The sequence below is a fragment of the Peromyscus eremicus genome, chromosome 1 (assembly GCF_949786415.1).
Source record: "Peromyscus eremicus chromosome 1, PerEre_H2_v1, whole genome shotgun sequence".
Taxonomy (NCBI): Eukaryota; Metazoa; Chordata; class Mammalia; order Rodentia; family Cricetidae; genus Peromyscus; species Peromyscus eremicus.
Genome location: NC_081416.1, coordinates 20,767,086 through 20,783,697, shown reverse-complemented (window position 1 = coordinate 20,783,697; position 16,612 = coordinate 20,767,086). Strand labels below are relative to the sequence as shown.

General features: G+C 52.0%; 1 protein-coding gene across 1 annotated transcript in view; it reads right to left on the bottom strand.

Annotated features, from left to right (window-relative positions):
- Positions 1–16,612, bottom strand: part of Slit1 (slit guidance ligand 1) — a 156,975-nt gene that overhangs the window by 55,882 nt on the left and 84,481 nt on the right. The gene's annotated exons all lie outside the window — the stretch shown is intronic.

Genomic DNA, 16,612 nt, shown 5'->3' with positions numbered 1-16,612 from the left:
CTAGGAGGTGGAGCCCTCAGGAGAGGACTATGCCAGGGCCGAGCACTTAGGAACAGGATTGGCACCTCATAGAAAGAAGCCTCAGAGGGCTGGTGTGAAGGTGAAAAGCACCTAAGGAACCTGATTGTCCCGACTCACATGGGGGTGGAGAGAACTGACTCCTGACAGTTGCCTTCTGACCTCCAGATTGTGTTCCGTGGCACATGCACCCTCCCTCAACCCCCCCCCCAGTCAATAAATTAATGCAATGTAAAAACTGTAAGAACCAAAGTGCCTTAAACAGTTGTCTACCCCATCCCTGTAAGAGGACACAAGATGTCTGATTTCAGTGAGTCAGAAAGTGGGCCCTCCTCACACACCAAATTTTGAGCCTTGCCACCGAAAACCATGAGAAATAAATTTCTGTTGCTTATAAGCCACCCACCCTGTGGTATTTCATTACAGTAGCATGAATAGACTCAGACACATGATCGGTGAGGGGCTTGGCTCTTTGGGGCCCTTTACATCCCTAAAGTGAGGGACCACCACTACCAGAGGCATGTGGGAGGTGGAGAGAAGATAAAGTAGAACTGCTAGCATCTTCAACCCACAGGGGAGCAGGGAGATAAGAAGGCCTGTTGTTTAGAAAAGACAAAGGCAGGGAGGTGGTGCCCTAGAGAATGTGGGGGTCCATAGGGGAGCAGCAACTCCAGGAAGCCCCTCAGCACAGCACATCAGACAGCTCACCCCCAGGCAGAGCCTGAGAGAGAATCCTGGGCTGTCTCTCCCATGCATTAGCCCCTTAATCCCCCCCTCAGACCTGCAAGGAGGTTTGCTATCCGTATTGATTAGCTGATCAGTTGAGCCCAAGCCTGTTCCATGCAGACTTTACAGTAGCTTGCAGGGATTTACAACCCAGCCAGGGAGCAGGCAGGAGGATTCAGCAAAGAGAAGAGAAATCAATGGTGGGTCCTCTGAGTATGCCATGTGATTCACAGGCTTACCAACCAGGGCAGAGTAGGGGCTCAGTGCTTCCCAAGAGCCAGTGAAGGGGGATCAGCAGTACACGTGATCGATGTGTAGTCTAAATGGATCCGAATGTCAGGAGTACAGCTGTTTGGGCACTCAGCTGAGACAAGAATTCTCCCAGGAGTCTTTATGGAAAATGGCGGCATGGCCTCGGCAGTAACACTGGATCCTTATAATAAATGGGTTTCGAGTGTTTCTTATCACAGCATTGTGTCAAAGTGTGTCTCAGGAAATCAGTTCTGCAAGCGCTCATACCAGCAACCAACCAAGGAACGAAGGCAAGGGCAGCTGGCAGGCCTGGCATAGCCTGGAACAACGGGGTCAAGAGAGAGCCTGCTAAGATGGGCCGGAGAGGATGACGGTCCAAGCTGGTGGACGCTGCCTGGGACGAAAGCTCCCAGAGCACAGAGCGGGTAGAGTGGGACACTGAGAGCTTTGGGGTGGATGCGGAGGTAACCCACTTGAGAAGCCAAGCCAGTCCTGGCCAGTCAGTCCACAGCAGGAAGCCTCTCTCCTATTTAAATGACCAGTGGAACAGTTTGTAAACCTGGAGAGGCGGCATGAAGGGCAGCGGGAGCAGGCAAGCCTTGGCAGCCTCAAGAAAGTGCAGGGAGCTGACAGTAAGAGGAAGAGCAAGGGGGAGAGCGGGAAGATGTAGGGGTTCACCTGCTTCTGCCGGCACCAGCCATGGGACCCTAGAGCCCAGAGGGCTTTGTAGGATGGACATTGTCTGTCATGCAGGACCTGGTGGAAATCCTGTGAGTGCACGGTTTAACATTTAAACCTCATTTCCATTTATCAGTATTCAGAAAATGGGGCTTTTGTCCCTCCTTTCCCCAAGGCCTCACAATTGTTTCCAGAGTGGCCACTAGGGTGCACCAGAGGCCTTTCCTGGATTTGATACACAGCCGCAACGTTGAAAGCCAGGCAGGTCTCACTTTTTGCTGCACTTGACTTGTCTGGGGACACGTTTCTTGTCTTTGTCATCACTACCACCCCCACCCACCCACCCCCAGACAAAGCTGCTCGTCTCCGCTTGCACATGGCCCGTGTGGAAATCCCCACAGCCCAGCCCTCAGCTTTCTGTCATCCTCAAACTCAAGTTCCCCAACCCTCCTCCATGATGGTCACAGGACCCTCAAAATGAGAATGGCCAGACATGTGTGTGAGAAATAAGGGGTCCCTGGGGAGAGCAGAGCATGGCCTGGTCCTGGTGATGTGGAAATCTCAACCAGCAGAGACCACACGTGTGCTCAGAGAGAGCCAAGAACTCAGGCTTCACAAGCACAGGGGCAGGACCCTCACCACTGGCTGGGAGGTGCAGAGCAGAGCCTGTTTGGAGATCAGTAAGAAGTTACTGATAAGGATGTGGAAGCCAAGGTATAGTGGAGAACACCCACAGCTGGATGCCGTGGTGGAGAACACCCACAGCTGGATGCCATGGTGGAGAACACCCACAGCTGGATGCCGTGGTGGAAGGGTTCAGCTAGCCCTGACTGGGCCACCTGCATTATGAGGTATTGAGCAGCCCTGCACCTAGAAAACCCTCTATCTTTCCCTTTCCCTAGCTTCCAATTGTTCCCTCTCCTTCACACACACACACACACACACACACACACACACACACACACACACGCCAGTTTCCTTTTTCAGCAAATACAAGTGTATTGGATTGACATATGGATGTTTAATTACCACCCATAATCTTCCAAAGGCAGCATATCCCGGGGCTGGTGCACTGCAAAGCCTCCATAACCTTAACTGAACTCAGCTAATGAAGATACTCAGTGACTCCCATGCTGACACTCTCATATCCTGGCCAGAGCAAGGGACTGGGACAGGATGCCACCCCAGGGAGGAAAGACTTGGGTCAGACAGAAGTCTCTGCACTGCTGGAACCCCTAGTGCCCAGCCAGTGCTTTGGGGTTTTTTGCGCCCGCTCTGTCATGCAGATGGTCCCTAAGGCAGAGCAGCTCCACACAAGAAACTGGCATTGTGGATGATGTCATCTTGGCCTTGTGCTTCCCTTCCTACATCCAGATGAAATACTGTGCTTCCAGCAAGGGATCTGGACAGCCACTGAGGAAGGTAAGGGTCTATCCTGGGAGCCTCCAGAGAAGGAAGTCTGTTCTAAGGAGTATGGTAAGGGTCCTGTAGGCAGAGACCCCCAGTCTAGCCTGTATCCTATTCCCAAGGGCCAAGGCTCTGGAGGCAAGTTTCTACCCCCTGTCATGCCCATTGGGTATGGGCACTCAACCACTCCTGCCTCTCCCTGACTTAGACACTCTCCCAAGTGCCTGCTCCAACCTCCTTCCACACTCCGACAAGCAGGGGAGCCAAGGTCAGGACCCCATGTTCTCACTGCTAATCCCCTTTAGGTTCTAACCTCTAGCTGGTCTCAGCAGGCACATCGCCTCTGAGGGGATTAGTGGGGCCCAGTTAGGGCAGGGCATTGGGCACCAGCCAAGGCCAGCCTGGGCTCCGGGCTCTGACATGGATCTGCTGCCCCACTGCAAAGCTCTTTATTTTGTTGCTCTTCAAGCCATAGGGAGGTTCAGCACAACCCAGTGCTCCAGGGCACCTTATCCATGGCTTCCTTATCAGCAGACTGCCAGGTTGTAGACCTGGGCCCGGAGCACAGCAAAGCCAGTCAGGTGTGCACTGAGCACCTTGTACAAGTCTTTGGCTCCAGGAGCATGTAGGGAGTGGCTTGACTTCTTCTTCAGAAAGCACAAGTAGTTGTCATGGTTGGAGCAGAGGAATGGGAGAGCTCAGGCAAAGCTGCTGCTAGGTCATTGTTTGGGGGCTCTGTGATAAGAACACTGCTGGGGATGTCTTTCTGTATGCTGCTAATGTGTTGCTCTGATTGATTGATAAATAAAACACTGATTGGCCAGTAGCCAGGCAGGAAAGTAGAGTATAGGCGGGATAAGGAGAGAAGAGAATTCTGGGAAGCAGAAGGTTGAGTCAGGAGATGCTGCCAGCCATCGCCAACATGAGAAGTAAGATGTAAGGTACCGGTAAGTCACAAGCCACATGGCAATTTATAGATTCATAGAAATGGGTTAATTTAAGATGTAAGATCTAGCTAGCAAGAAGCCTGCCACGGCCATACAGTTTGTAAGTAATATAAGTCTCTGTGTGTTTATTTGGGTCTGAGTGGGACTGGAGAAAACTCCAGCTACAGAACACGGAGCCTCGGGCTTGGTAATCGCCAGGGGCTCCAGGTGGCTTCCTATCAGTTTGGAGCTGGACTCCAACCAGGAAGTTGCCAGTGTCTATGGGGGTGTGACCCTTACTCAGCGTGCCACAGGTGGCTGGTGTCCTGCACACAACATCATCTCATACTGTTACATGGAGGGCACCAGCTACCAGGAACCCGGGGCAATGCGCTCAACAGGCCAGCCCGGGTACCTGGGCCAGCACCTTTCTTCCGCTGGATGGGCAGATTTTCTGCATTTAGCAAGATCTACAGCAAACTAGAGCACATTCAAGTTGGAGGGCTACGTCTAGCAGAGAGAAGTATTAAAGGCTTTGATGTCCCCAGGCAGTGCATACTGCAGCCTCTGCAGCCAGACATCGCTTCAAAGCAGCAGGGGTCCGACACCTGGGCTTTAGTGAGGGGAAAGGAAAGCAGCTACTGGCCTCTCTCCCTGGCACATGCTGGAACAGGAGGTAGGGGCAGCAGCTACTTCGTTTACTCTGCAGGCTCTTTCTGCACTGCAGCCGGGGTGGGGGTCAGGGGAGACACTTTACCTCTGCTTAGCACAAACCCACCGGAGGGTGTCAGGAGGAGCAGGCTGCCCACTCTCTGCTCATCGAGGAATTGGGCCTTGTTCTCACAGTGGGGAAGAGCCCCGCCCTAAAGGACAGTGCATGTTGTCACAGGCGATTCCTGATGCCAGGCTCCTGGGGGAGTTAGGACATCGCCACAGAGTGGCAGGTTTGAGTCTTTCTTCTTGTTCCCCTGTTTTCTGAGTGCCCAATAGACACAGGCATTGGCATCAGCAGAAACTTCCCTCTCTGCCACCAGCTTCATGTGCAGCTTTCACACACCACCACCACCACCCCACCACCACCCCACCACTACACCACCACCATCACCCCCCACCACCACCACCATCACCACCACCACCACACCACCACCATCACCACCACACCACCACCACCACCACCACCACCACCATCACCACCACCACCACCACCACCACCATCACCACACCACCATCACCATCATCACCACCACTTACCACCACCATCACCACCACCACCACCACCACCACCACCGTTAAGACTGAAAAAAACCTCACCAAACAAAGGCACTAGGTAGCCTGGCTAACTACACCGTAAACCACCCCGTGATATTGACTTGACTGTCTTGTTTGCGAGGCAGCTGTGAACAATGACCCACAAAACTAATATCCCAGAAGAGGTCCCCCCACAAAGCAGCCTTCTTTCATGAGCTGACTTGCCTCCAAGGCAAGGGGGCTCTGACGTTAGAGTCCCACTCAACTGAAGGACACCCAGGACACTGAACTGTTCTGTCCTTTTATTCTGTTGATCAAAAAGTGGCAAGCTTGGGTCCCAACCATACTGCCCGAACACAGAGCCAGGTGGTGAGAGTGGATGATGAGGTGGTGGTGAGAGCCAAAGCATCTCTACCAGAGCAGGGCAAGGCTACCCGTTCACCAGGATGTGGAAAAGGCCGTCCTTTCTATCAAGAGTGCCCTCCTCAGCCGGGCGGTGGTGGCGCACGCCTTTAATCCCAGCACTCGGGAGGCAGAGCCAGGCGGATCTCTGTGAGTTTGAGGCCAGCCTGGGCTACCAAGTGAGTCCCAGATGAGGCGCAAAGCTACACAGAGAAACCCTGTCTCGAAAAACCAAAAAAAAAAAAAAAAAAAAAAAAAGAGTGCCCTCCTCACGGTGGAGTGCCTAGGAAGTCCCCAGTGTTCTGCTCAGTTCTGGGTAAGCATATGACTGAAGGAGGCAAACCCTGTCCCAGATACCTCAACAGGCTGCCCCAGGCCCACAGGGTGAGGGTAACGGAGGCCATACATGAAAACGAAGCAGTATGCAGAGAAGGCACACGAGGTCTAGCCGGACAACGCTGGCTTCAGCTCCACCACCATGGCCAGCAGGGGACTGCAGATAAGTTACTATGGATTATGCTTCTGTGGACAGCAGGGTTAATCACATGTCTCTCCTACTGGATTGGGGTAGGGGACTGAATACCACATGTGCTACTTATATCATGACAAAAGGAGGCAAGGTTGGTCCTTGCTGTTGGGAGCCAGGATCATGGCTAGCCTTGGGCAATGTAAATGAGTAACTAGAGGGAGGTACAAGGGGCTGCTGGGTACTCTAGTGTTTCATCTCTCCAAGTCTGCTGACTGGAGTGTTTGCTTTGTGGAAATTCACCAAGATGTCCACTGCTGGGATTTTTCGCTTTGTACACATTACACTTCAATACAAGGTCTTTAAAGCGGTAATGGAAACGCTGACTTGGTGTCTGCTGCTTGCAGACTTTCAACAGGGCCGGTGCCACCCTCCCCCATCACCTGTGCCACCCTCCCCCATCACCTGTGCCACCCTCCCCCATCACCTGTGCCACCCTCCCCCATCACCTGGAGACCAGTTACAGAGAAGTCTTTCAAGGTGATGCATTGGGAGACGCTGTATTCACAATTGTCGGGATTGGGGACGGTCTCTGGCTGGAGGAAAACTGTCCACTGCAGGAACAGTTCATGACCAAAAGCCACAAGGGACTTGGACAATTGTCCACAAAGGCTGAATTAGGAAGTGGGCACCACGGGCAGGAGCACTGAACCCTGCGGGTGAAGACACTGCACTTCGCAGGGTCTCTGCTGTCAATCTCCACGGTCAGGTTCCACAGCTCCCTGAAGAACAGACACTGTGCTGGGCTCCAGGGATGTGACTCCAAGTCACACAGGAGGCCAGGAACATGGCACTGGAGGACACAGACCTCAGAAAAACAAGGACAAGGGAAGGGAGGGTGGGAGGGAGGGTGGAAGGGAGGGTGGGAGGGAGGGTGGGAGCAGCTGGCAGAGGTCCCAGAGCCTTCCTCACCATGTTTCAGGAAGGAGTGAAAGTAGCTCCCGGGTTCTGTTATAAAGTAAGACAACAACCATCAGAGGGAAAGCTTGAAAAATGAAGAAAGGGTAAAACTATCAAAGAGGGGAGCACAGGCCAGGCACTGGAGCTCACACCTTTGACCCCAATACTTGGGAGGTAGAGGCAGGTGGATCTCTGTGAGTTAGAGGCTAGCCTGGTCTTTATAGTAAGATCCAGGCCAGCCAAGGCTACAAAGTAAGACCCTGTCTCAAAAAAGGTGGGGGAACCACCTGCTCTGCATGGGCCCTGGGCTTCTCATAGTAAGTAGCCTGAGTGAGACCAAGCATCTGTTGGCTCTGAGACTGAGCCTGGCACCCCACCTCACCCCCAGAGTCTAAGCAAGGCCCTCACCAGTATCTTCAAAGGAGGTTGGAGGATACAGGTCCCCCTCTTCTGGATCACCTCTCCACAGGTCAGCCAGACAAGGGACCAACACCTTTCTTTGTTGTCTTTAAGACTCTGGCTTTCCCTTGTCATGTGGCCTAAGGATCCCTTATTGCCTCCCTGGCTCCCTGCAGCTGCAGTGGGAAGCAGTCAGGCTCACCTCAGTCCAAACACCAAGAGCTGGGGCAGAGACAAATAGAGTAGGTCTTTAATACTGCGATTAAAAAAAAAAAAAAAAAAAAAAAAAAAGCCAGGAGACTCCCACCAGAGAGTTAAAGAAGCCAGTCAGTTTGATGAATCGATCTTTGGACAAATCGGCCATTCCACGAATTGCCTTCAGCAAATTGGCTTTTAGCAAAACGACATTTGGTAGATTGTTCTGTTTCTGACACAGCGATGCTTTTACGGGGCAATTATGCACACACTCCCAGCCTGGCACTGGGGCACAGAAACCATTCTGCAGATGGTCGACCCACCCATCTCACACACTGCTCAGTGTTTGGATGTGGGGTTGGAGAATTGAGGAATGCATGCACTGCCCAGCATAGGGACCCCTCCCTGCTGCCTCTTCCTCTGCCCAGCCAGCCCATCTGGACTTAGAGGGAAGATTCTTTGGATGGCACTGGGACGGAGAAGCAAGGGTTAATGCACTTGACGAAGAACAGAAGCCAAGGGAAGGAGCAACAGGGCTCGGCAAGTAGAACCTAGGCTGTACTAAGGAAGGAGTCTATACAGGCAAGTGGCCAAGCCACAGCAGCTGCCAGTCTGGGCTTCTTCGGGAAGAAGCTGGGACGCTGGCCAGTGTGGCAAGGCAGCCAGTGTCAGGACAGATGTCGTAGAAGGAGCAGCCTACTAGAGAGGCCAGCGAGCATCACTGAGCTCTAAAGTGTTTATGTTCCTCTCATCCTGCCTACCTTCAGCATCATTATTGTTATTGTTGTTGTTGTTGTTGTTACTAAAAGCCATGCCTTCATGTAGAAGAGCAGAGTCCCTATTAGAGCCTTGACTTCAGAAGCATCTTGGGCAGAAAGTGGGGTCTGCAGTTGTCACCCTGGTCCCCTCAACACAACATGCAAGGGGACCCTCATGAAAAGAAGACACCTCATCATCTCCAGGAGGCACACAACCATCCTGCCACAGGGGCAAATATATGCCTAGACCCTCCAAAGCTCAGCCTGAAATCAGCTGAGCAGGGAGCTGTCCCTAGTCCTGAATCTCCCTGGGCCCTGCTGCCTCTGCTGGGCATTAAAGACACACCTTGGATTTCAGCCACCCCAACCTTCCCTGTCTAGTCCAGAGCCAGTTTAATCAGCTCCTTTTCTTGTTTCAAACCCACAGAGATTCCAGCTCAAAACATACACAAGAAGTCCAGGGAGCACACGGTGGCTCTGAGTCTCAGGACAGGCGTGTGCTGAGCACGACCCACAGCACTGAGCTTCTAAGTGGGGTGCAGCTAGCAGCTGGGCCTCCTCCACTGGGGTTAGATCTCCTCATCCCCATTGTCCAGATGCAGCCAATACAATGAGGTGCTTAGATGGTACCTGGCAAGTCCCAAACACCGAGGGCCTTGCTCACGGTCACGAACGTCGTCACTGCTGTCAGTGCTGCTGGTGATTAAGTTCGTCACTGTGACATCTATTACATGTCTGGAACTGTGCCACATGTTTCCTGCGTTTTATAGACACACCCTCTTTAATCCTTGAAACGTCTTCCAAAAGCAGCCCTCTCATGGATGTAGGATAGTGAGAGTGAGTGGGGAGAGAGGCTGTGGGAAGAAGCCTCTCCTTCCCTCCCAATTTTGCTAGGAACCTGAAACTCCTAAAAACTAAAGACTGGTTTCATTCCCTCCCACTGGACCTAGGACCTCATGCATGCTGGTTGCTTTTGTGGTTTGGAAATCAAATCCTTAAGCATACAAAGCAAGTATTTTGATATTGAGATAAATACACAGCCTAACACACAGTGATGGTTGTTAAAAATTCATTTATCTTGTTTTTTGTTTGTTTGTTTGGTTCGTTTGTGTTCTAGGACAGTCTCTCTCCATGAGTGTCTTAAGCTGCCCCAAATGACCCTTGGCTTGGACTTCCTGAGCACTAGAAAAACAGATGTATTATAGTGATGGTTAAAGGTATTTTTTAAGGACTAGTCACATGTAGTTCAGGTTGGTCTTGAACTTGTGATCCTCCTGAGAGACAAGATCATAGGTGTGTACTGCCAGCCTGGTTTATGCGGATCAACCCAGGGCATTGTGAATGGTAGGCGAGCAGTCTACAACTGGGCTCTACCCTCAGCACCTTAAAGTTTAGTTATTTTATTTTGTGGGGTTGGTTTTTGTTTGAAGTAGTATCTCTTTGTGGAGTCATGGAACTCACTCTGTAGCCCAGGCTGACCTCAAACTCACAGAGATCCTCCTGCCTCTGCCTCCCGAGTGCTGGGATTAAAGACATGCGCCACCACTTCAGGCTTTAAAGTTTTTTTTTTTTTTTAAAGGGTGTTGGAACCACGTCCATTTTCCAGATACTGTAATAGAGGCTCAGTGACCTTCCTAGGCTGTCTGACTGCAGAGTCCACAAGCTAACCCACTCTGCTCTGCTGGCTTAGCACACCAGAATCGTCAAAGTGATGGACAGGTGGGTGGGGAAGCCTCCGGAAGCACACACATGTCGGTAGTGACAGATGAACTGGAGGCAGGAGGTGAAATCCCAAGCCAGGGGGTGAAATCCCAAGCAGCACTGTGTTGATCAGCCATCACAATGTTGACACTGAGCCATCAGCACAAGGTCACATGGCACTCAAGACTCTCTGTTTCATAACCCGGGTAATTACATAATACACTTTAGACGTATTCTTATCAAAAATGGCACGAGAATCACTGAGCAGCTATGCCAAGGAAGAACAGAATGTTAGTCACTATCTGGAATGAGCACTGTCTAGGGACTTCTTGCCGCCCCGGATCTGTCACTCCTAAACCCCTGTGGGTCTGAAAGACAAAGAGGTAAGCTGTGGGCTCCTGTGGTAAAGGGCTTCAGCTGAAAGCCGATTTCAGACACATCACCACACTTAAGCCTGCTTTATGCAGCCTCTTAGCATGAACAAGTTGTGATGGGGAAGTACGCAGAATGATTCACGGCTACTAGTCACTAGTTTCTCAGAGTCCCTGAGACCTTATTTCACCCCAAGGCCATTACCTCAGAGGCCCAGCAGAATAAATGACACCCAGGGCGCCTGTGTCCAGTCCCCATGAGTTGTGTGAATGATGGTTACCTCTGGGAAAGCTAAACACAGAGGGCCCCTGACCTTCTAGAGATGGTTAGTTTTTGATTGACAATTCAATTAGATTAAGAAGCAGTCAAAGCCAGGTGAGATATATTCACTTAGCCTCATGGCTGACCCCGGGGAGTAGCCAGAGGCCAAAGAAAAAATTCTCACATGACCAGTAAGCAAACCCCAAACAGAACCCAGAGTCCCAGACCAGAACCCCAAGTTATCAGCTGGGACAGCAGGAAGTGATGGCTGTGGCCATGGGGAGGAGCATCCGTGCCCAGTAAGTACAGACACTGCCCTCTGCTAGAGGCCAAAGAGACCCAGAGAAGGAGATGGGGACAGAGCTGGGAGAATGCAGTAATTTGGATCTGAATGCCCCCTAGGGCTGTGTGCAAGAGGCTTTGCGGCTAGGTGACATGCCACTGAGAAACAGGGCCTCTGAGGGGGGGTCCTTGAAAGGCACACTGGGATCCCGCCTCTTCTCTCACTGTTTTCTAGCCTCCATGAGACCACGCAGATCTGCTCTGCCATGCCATGCCTGCCACAGGCCCAGAGCCGCAGGATCACGTGACCGTCTACTAACCCCAAGACCCCAAACAAATCCTTTTTAATTTCTTAAGATATTTTGTCACAGTGATGGAAAGCTGACTGACACAGAAAACTGGGCAAAAGGAGTGAAGAAGAAAAAGACACTGACTGGGAGAGAAAGAGAAGAGAGCTAGATGAGAGGTCTCAAAGAGAGCCCGCAAAGCCTCCACCCCCCTCCACCCCACCCCACCCCACCCCACCCCACCCCTGGCGTTGGAGATGAGGAGCCACAGATGTGCAAATGAAAAACACAGCATGTGGCTGCTGAGCCCTCAGTTCTCTCCCAGCAGGCGGGAGGGCTGTGTCCCAGACTCTCCTGGGCCTGCGGGGCAGGAGGGGATAATTTGCCCAGGGCCCGAGGTGTCAGAGTGTGAAGCCTGTGGGTGATCTGCTTCTTGCTTGACAAGTCCCAGGCAGAGGTGGGAATGAGTGCTGGTCGAACTGCCCGGCGCTCCTCTCAGAATCAACCCTCCACCTGGATAGGGTCATCTTGTCCTCGCTCACTGGTGAGGGACCCCTCCAGAATGAGGAGCGGTGGCCCCGAGGGGCTGTAGGCAGTCAGGGGGATTGAGGCCAGTAGGGACCGTCCATTCTCATAGCAAGAGGAGGCTCTGGGGCCCAGGCTCCTGTTTTCCTGGCCTACCACAAACCCAACAAGTTTATGTGTAAGTGAAAGCCAGGTCTTGGGTTGAATCCTGACTGTACTTATTACCTAACCTCTCTGCGCCTCCCTTTCTTCTGTAAAATGGGGATAACAAGTAACCCAGGACCTCTAAGGCGATGTGGTGAGCGAGTGTGTGGAGGCATCTTCAGACATCCTGCCCAATTACTAGTGCTGTCCATTGCTGCTGATCTAGCCCTGGGCATGGCCAGGCCAGGGCAGGTGGTAACCAAGGCAAGGGGCAATGATTCAGTCTGGTAGGGAACCAAAAACCATCAAGATGTCAGAAATGGATGTATGCCGATCAGGAAACAGAGAAAGGTATAGCCACCAAGAGAGACAGGGACAGACAGGCTACTGTCAACAGGGTGACTTGAGAGAGGGTTCCAGACCTGTGTGAGGAGCAACCAAACATGGGGAGAAGAGCCTCACGGAGTCCCAGGAGAGCACATCCCACAGAGAAAAGTGCTTGGGGAGTGCATGCGTGCGTGCGCGCGTTGGGGGAGAAAGTAGAACTGAGCAAAAGAAGAGGGGGCTGGAGCCTGGTGCAGGTCTCAGAGCCCAGGGTCAGTACGAGGTAAGTTGGAGTGCTCAGCATCCACGTGGCAGGAACTATCTGATCAGAACTGGCTACCCCGGTGGCTGTCCTGTGGCATGGTGAGTCACACCCTCTTAACCAGGAAGCATGTGTTTAAGGTGGGGAGACTGAGGTACAGAGCTGTTACAGGCTCGTACCCAGCCCCTGTGCTCAAGGTGTGATCTTTCTACAGAGGCTAATGGCAAACCCAGGCCATCTAGGGGGTGCTGGGATGAAGCCAACCCCTAACCCCACTCTATGTCCCCCGGATCACCAGGAGGTACCTGGGCACCCCGGCACTGACCGGCACTGTGGAGCTGCTCTGCTCCAGGCTCAACCATGAGGACAGGCTTCTCAGATGAAAATCCCTGGAAAGGAAGGGATCCCTTCAAGTCCAAAGAGGTACTCGGGAAAGCAATCTGGTGGCCTTCGGGATCATTTCCATACATCCCGAGGATACCCTCGTGTCCCACCAAAGCTGGCTGTGGCTTGATGTGACATCACCTCCCCCGTAATGCAGACACATCCCTTGCAGAGAGATGAACCAGGGGTTCAGAACACAGATTGATTGTTACTTTCCTACTTCTCATGACCTTGAAATTGCCTCAGAAATCACCCTGTGAGGGCCTGTTCAGACATGCCCTGTGTGTCCTTTCTGCTGCCTCCCTCTCTGGATAGGAGAGATGTCCCTCCACAAAGCCAGCAACTCTCATGGGACCTCTTTCTCTACTGCCAACAGGGCCAGAACTCTGTGGAAGTTACACAGGGTAGAGCAGACCTACATGCAGGTGGTCTCGGGTGGGAAAATAACTTCCGGGTGAGTTTTTCTCTGTTGAACCAGCTTCATGTTCACCTTTGTGACTTTTTCTGGGCTCTTGACTGTTCCCAGGGAGAACTCTCAGCTTACCCTCTCTCCTTGAACCTCATGCCCCTCCCCTGGCTCCCTCAGAGTTTGTTAGGCCAGCCTTTGGTGTGTAATCCTTTCTATTTGTGTTTCTGGCTTTTCGGCAAAGGTACAATGATGCCTTCTCCTCCCTTTATAGGTGGGAGAACGTCGGGCAGAAAGAGCCACAGCAGAGCCTAGGCACAGAGCCGACTGCATCCCAGCAGACTTAGCTCCAGCCGAAGGTCAAGGCCCACAGCCTAGCATTCCTTGCATTCTCACGGCTGAAAGAAGTCTTTGGACCATCTCAGCAAGCCATCATGTGTCACAGGAGAGCAGGTCTCACTCATGACCATTCCACTACTTGACCACTCACTGCAAGAGGACAGAGCGAGAACCTGTCCTGAGGATGCTGGGAACTATTGCTTTGGCTTCTTACGTTTACTTCAGGTCTGTGCATCTCCCAGGCCACCCAGAAGGAGCAAGAAAGCCCAACCACCCACCATACCTGTGGTACCTGTGATGCAAGGCTTCCTTCCCTGCCTGTTGGAGAACATAGGCATCTCTGCTTTGGGTGGTTCCTGACAATGTCGAACAGCTCTTAGGGGCCCAAGGTCTGGTTACTGAGGTCTGTGCACCCCTAAAGCTGTGTGCACGCTCTGCCCACGTGCATGGCACCCCTAATCTGAAACACAAAGCAGTTGCACCCTGCTTTAAACTCTGATTTCTACACACCCTGTAGAAGAAACAACCTACCTGGAAGGACACAGCTCTCTCTCTCTCTCTCTCTCTCTCTAAGCCCTTCAGCAGAGGAGCAGTGGATACAGCTCAGGCCCAAGGACTGGATGTGGGACCGATGCAGCTCATAAGTCCGCCCCTGGGGCACCATACCAAGCACCTGAAAGGCCCAGGCACCCCGAGTGTATGTGAGGGGCTTGGGCCACAGACTGTTCACTATATGGGTGCGTTTCTGTAACCAGGAGTCTCACCCAGACAAGGGTACTCTCCCCATAGAAGGCCACTCTCAGAGTGGAACACTAGGAGACTGTGGAGAGCCTGGTAGATAGTAGATGCTCAACAAATATTTGTTGACTGAATAAGAGTTATTTAGAAAGAAACAGGTCATTGGCTGATGATCCCTGTAAACGAAAACCATGCTAACAAGACCCATTCCAAACTAACAACAGCGACTAACATACTAATATCTTCACTGTGCCAGGTTCTGAGCTGAGCACGCTCCAGGCCTCCACTCATCCAAGCCCCACAGCTGCACTGCTGTAAGCTCCATCTCATGCTGAGTGGCTGGCTTATTACCACACGGATGAAGAGTCCAGCGAACCAGGTCTGTTCTGTTCCCATCTTAACCAGCATACCAAATCCGGCCCTCCTGGGATTTCTGGGAGAGGCGGCAGAGGGGGAACCAAAACAAAGAGAAGAACTTTAGAGTGACTGAGCAGGCAGTGTGGCGTGCACACGGAGCTGGGCCCGTGGTCAGGGGACCCCAGGAAGGCAATGGAGAGAGAGGAGAGAAACAGCACCATGTGGCAGAAGATGCCAACTGTCTCCACCCCAAGTCCACCTCTTCCTTTTCCTTCCTCTGAGAATGTGGTTTCCTTTGGCCAGCAACTTGCCAGGGAAAGTGGCATTTCCCACTTCCCTTGTGTCTAGCAAAAGCTGCTGAATGTGAGTTTCCAGGAAAATCTCTGTAAAGAGGCTGATTCCATTGGGAGAGGGGACCTCCCTCCCTTCTTCCTTCCCCTTCTCTTCCTGCCTAGCACCCATGGGAGATGGCTGGAGCTCCAGCAGCTGCTGTGAATCAAGGAGGATAAAAGGATGCAGGATAAAACTGAACAGTGTTGAAACAAAAGACCAAGGATGCTGGCCTCTGACACTTGCCTGACTGGAGCTACCAAACTTCAGTATGAGAAGCAAACTCCCATATCTTAATTGAAGCCAGCTTTTTAAGAAGTTTTGTTGCTGTTGTTGTTATATAGAATCAAACACAAACCAGGCAGCCTAGAAATGAGCTTTGAGAACCACTGTGGGGGGCTGGAGAGATGGCTCAGCGGTTGAGAGCACTGGCTGCTTTTCCAGAGGTCCTGAGTTCAATTACAGCAACTACAGCAACCACATGGTGGCTCACAACCATCTGTAATGAGATCTGGTGCCTCTTCTGGCCTGCAGGCATTCACAGTGTATACATAATAAATAAATAAATCTTTAAAAAAAAAAAAAAGAGCCGCAGTAGGGTACACGGCGTGCAGCAGGACATCTAGAGACATGTCAGGCAGGACTGGGCCTACAGCTTTGACCGCCAAGGCCGTGGCAGAGACGCAAAGCCAGGAAAGGAGAGACAGCCTCCGTCACACACCACACTCTCACAGGCGGGGCGGCAGGAGAGGGAAGGTCAGAACATGTTAAAACGGACCAAACCCAGGGAAGATGGTGATTGTGAAGTGGAGATGTACAGAGGTGACAAAAGCCACCTGGGCATGGGCCAGTTTACGCTGACTATCCTTCTCTCACAGGAAAGCTGTGGTGGCCAGAGGGCACGTGTCATCTACCCAGAGAAAGGCCAAGTCCCCAAAGCATGCTGCCCTGTGAGTAGATTCAAGTGTCAAGTTCTGGGAGCACTGTTGGGCCAGCACTTCCAGGACATAGGGAACTCATGAGAGTCAGAGAAAGGTGGCCTTCTTCAGTATGCCAAATCCACTGGTGAGAGTGGTATCCACGAGACTAGTTTACAGCCTATGAAACTATCCGTGGGGCCCGGCATTGCTACATGTCCCCACAGCACACCTGCTCCCAAACTATGGCTCCCAAACTAGCTTTATGCCATGCTCCTGAGGACACCTCAGCCTCATGAAATGATGATTTGAGGCTTTGCACCACAGCTAAGGCAGAGGGATTTTGGTCTCCCGGCTGCTCACATGCCATTAACACAGAGGCTACAGCTCCGGGCCCAGGACAGCAGCACCTGTGCCAGAGATGACCTGGTGTGACAAGCCAAGCATTGTATCCAGGAAAGACCCCTGTGACAAAATGTATGAGGCATGAATAGCTTTGAATTTTATTATAGTAATTAATTAAACTACTTCATGTCATTTTATTGTTT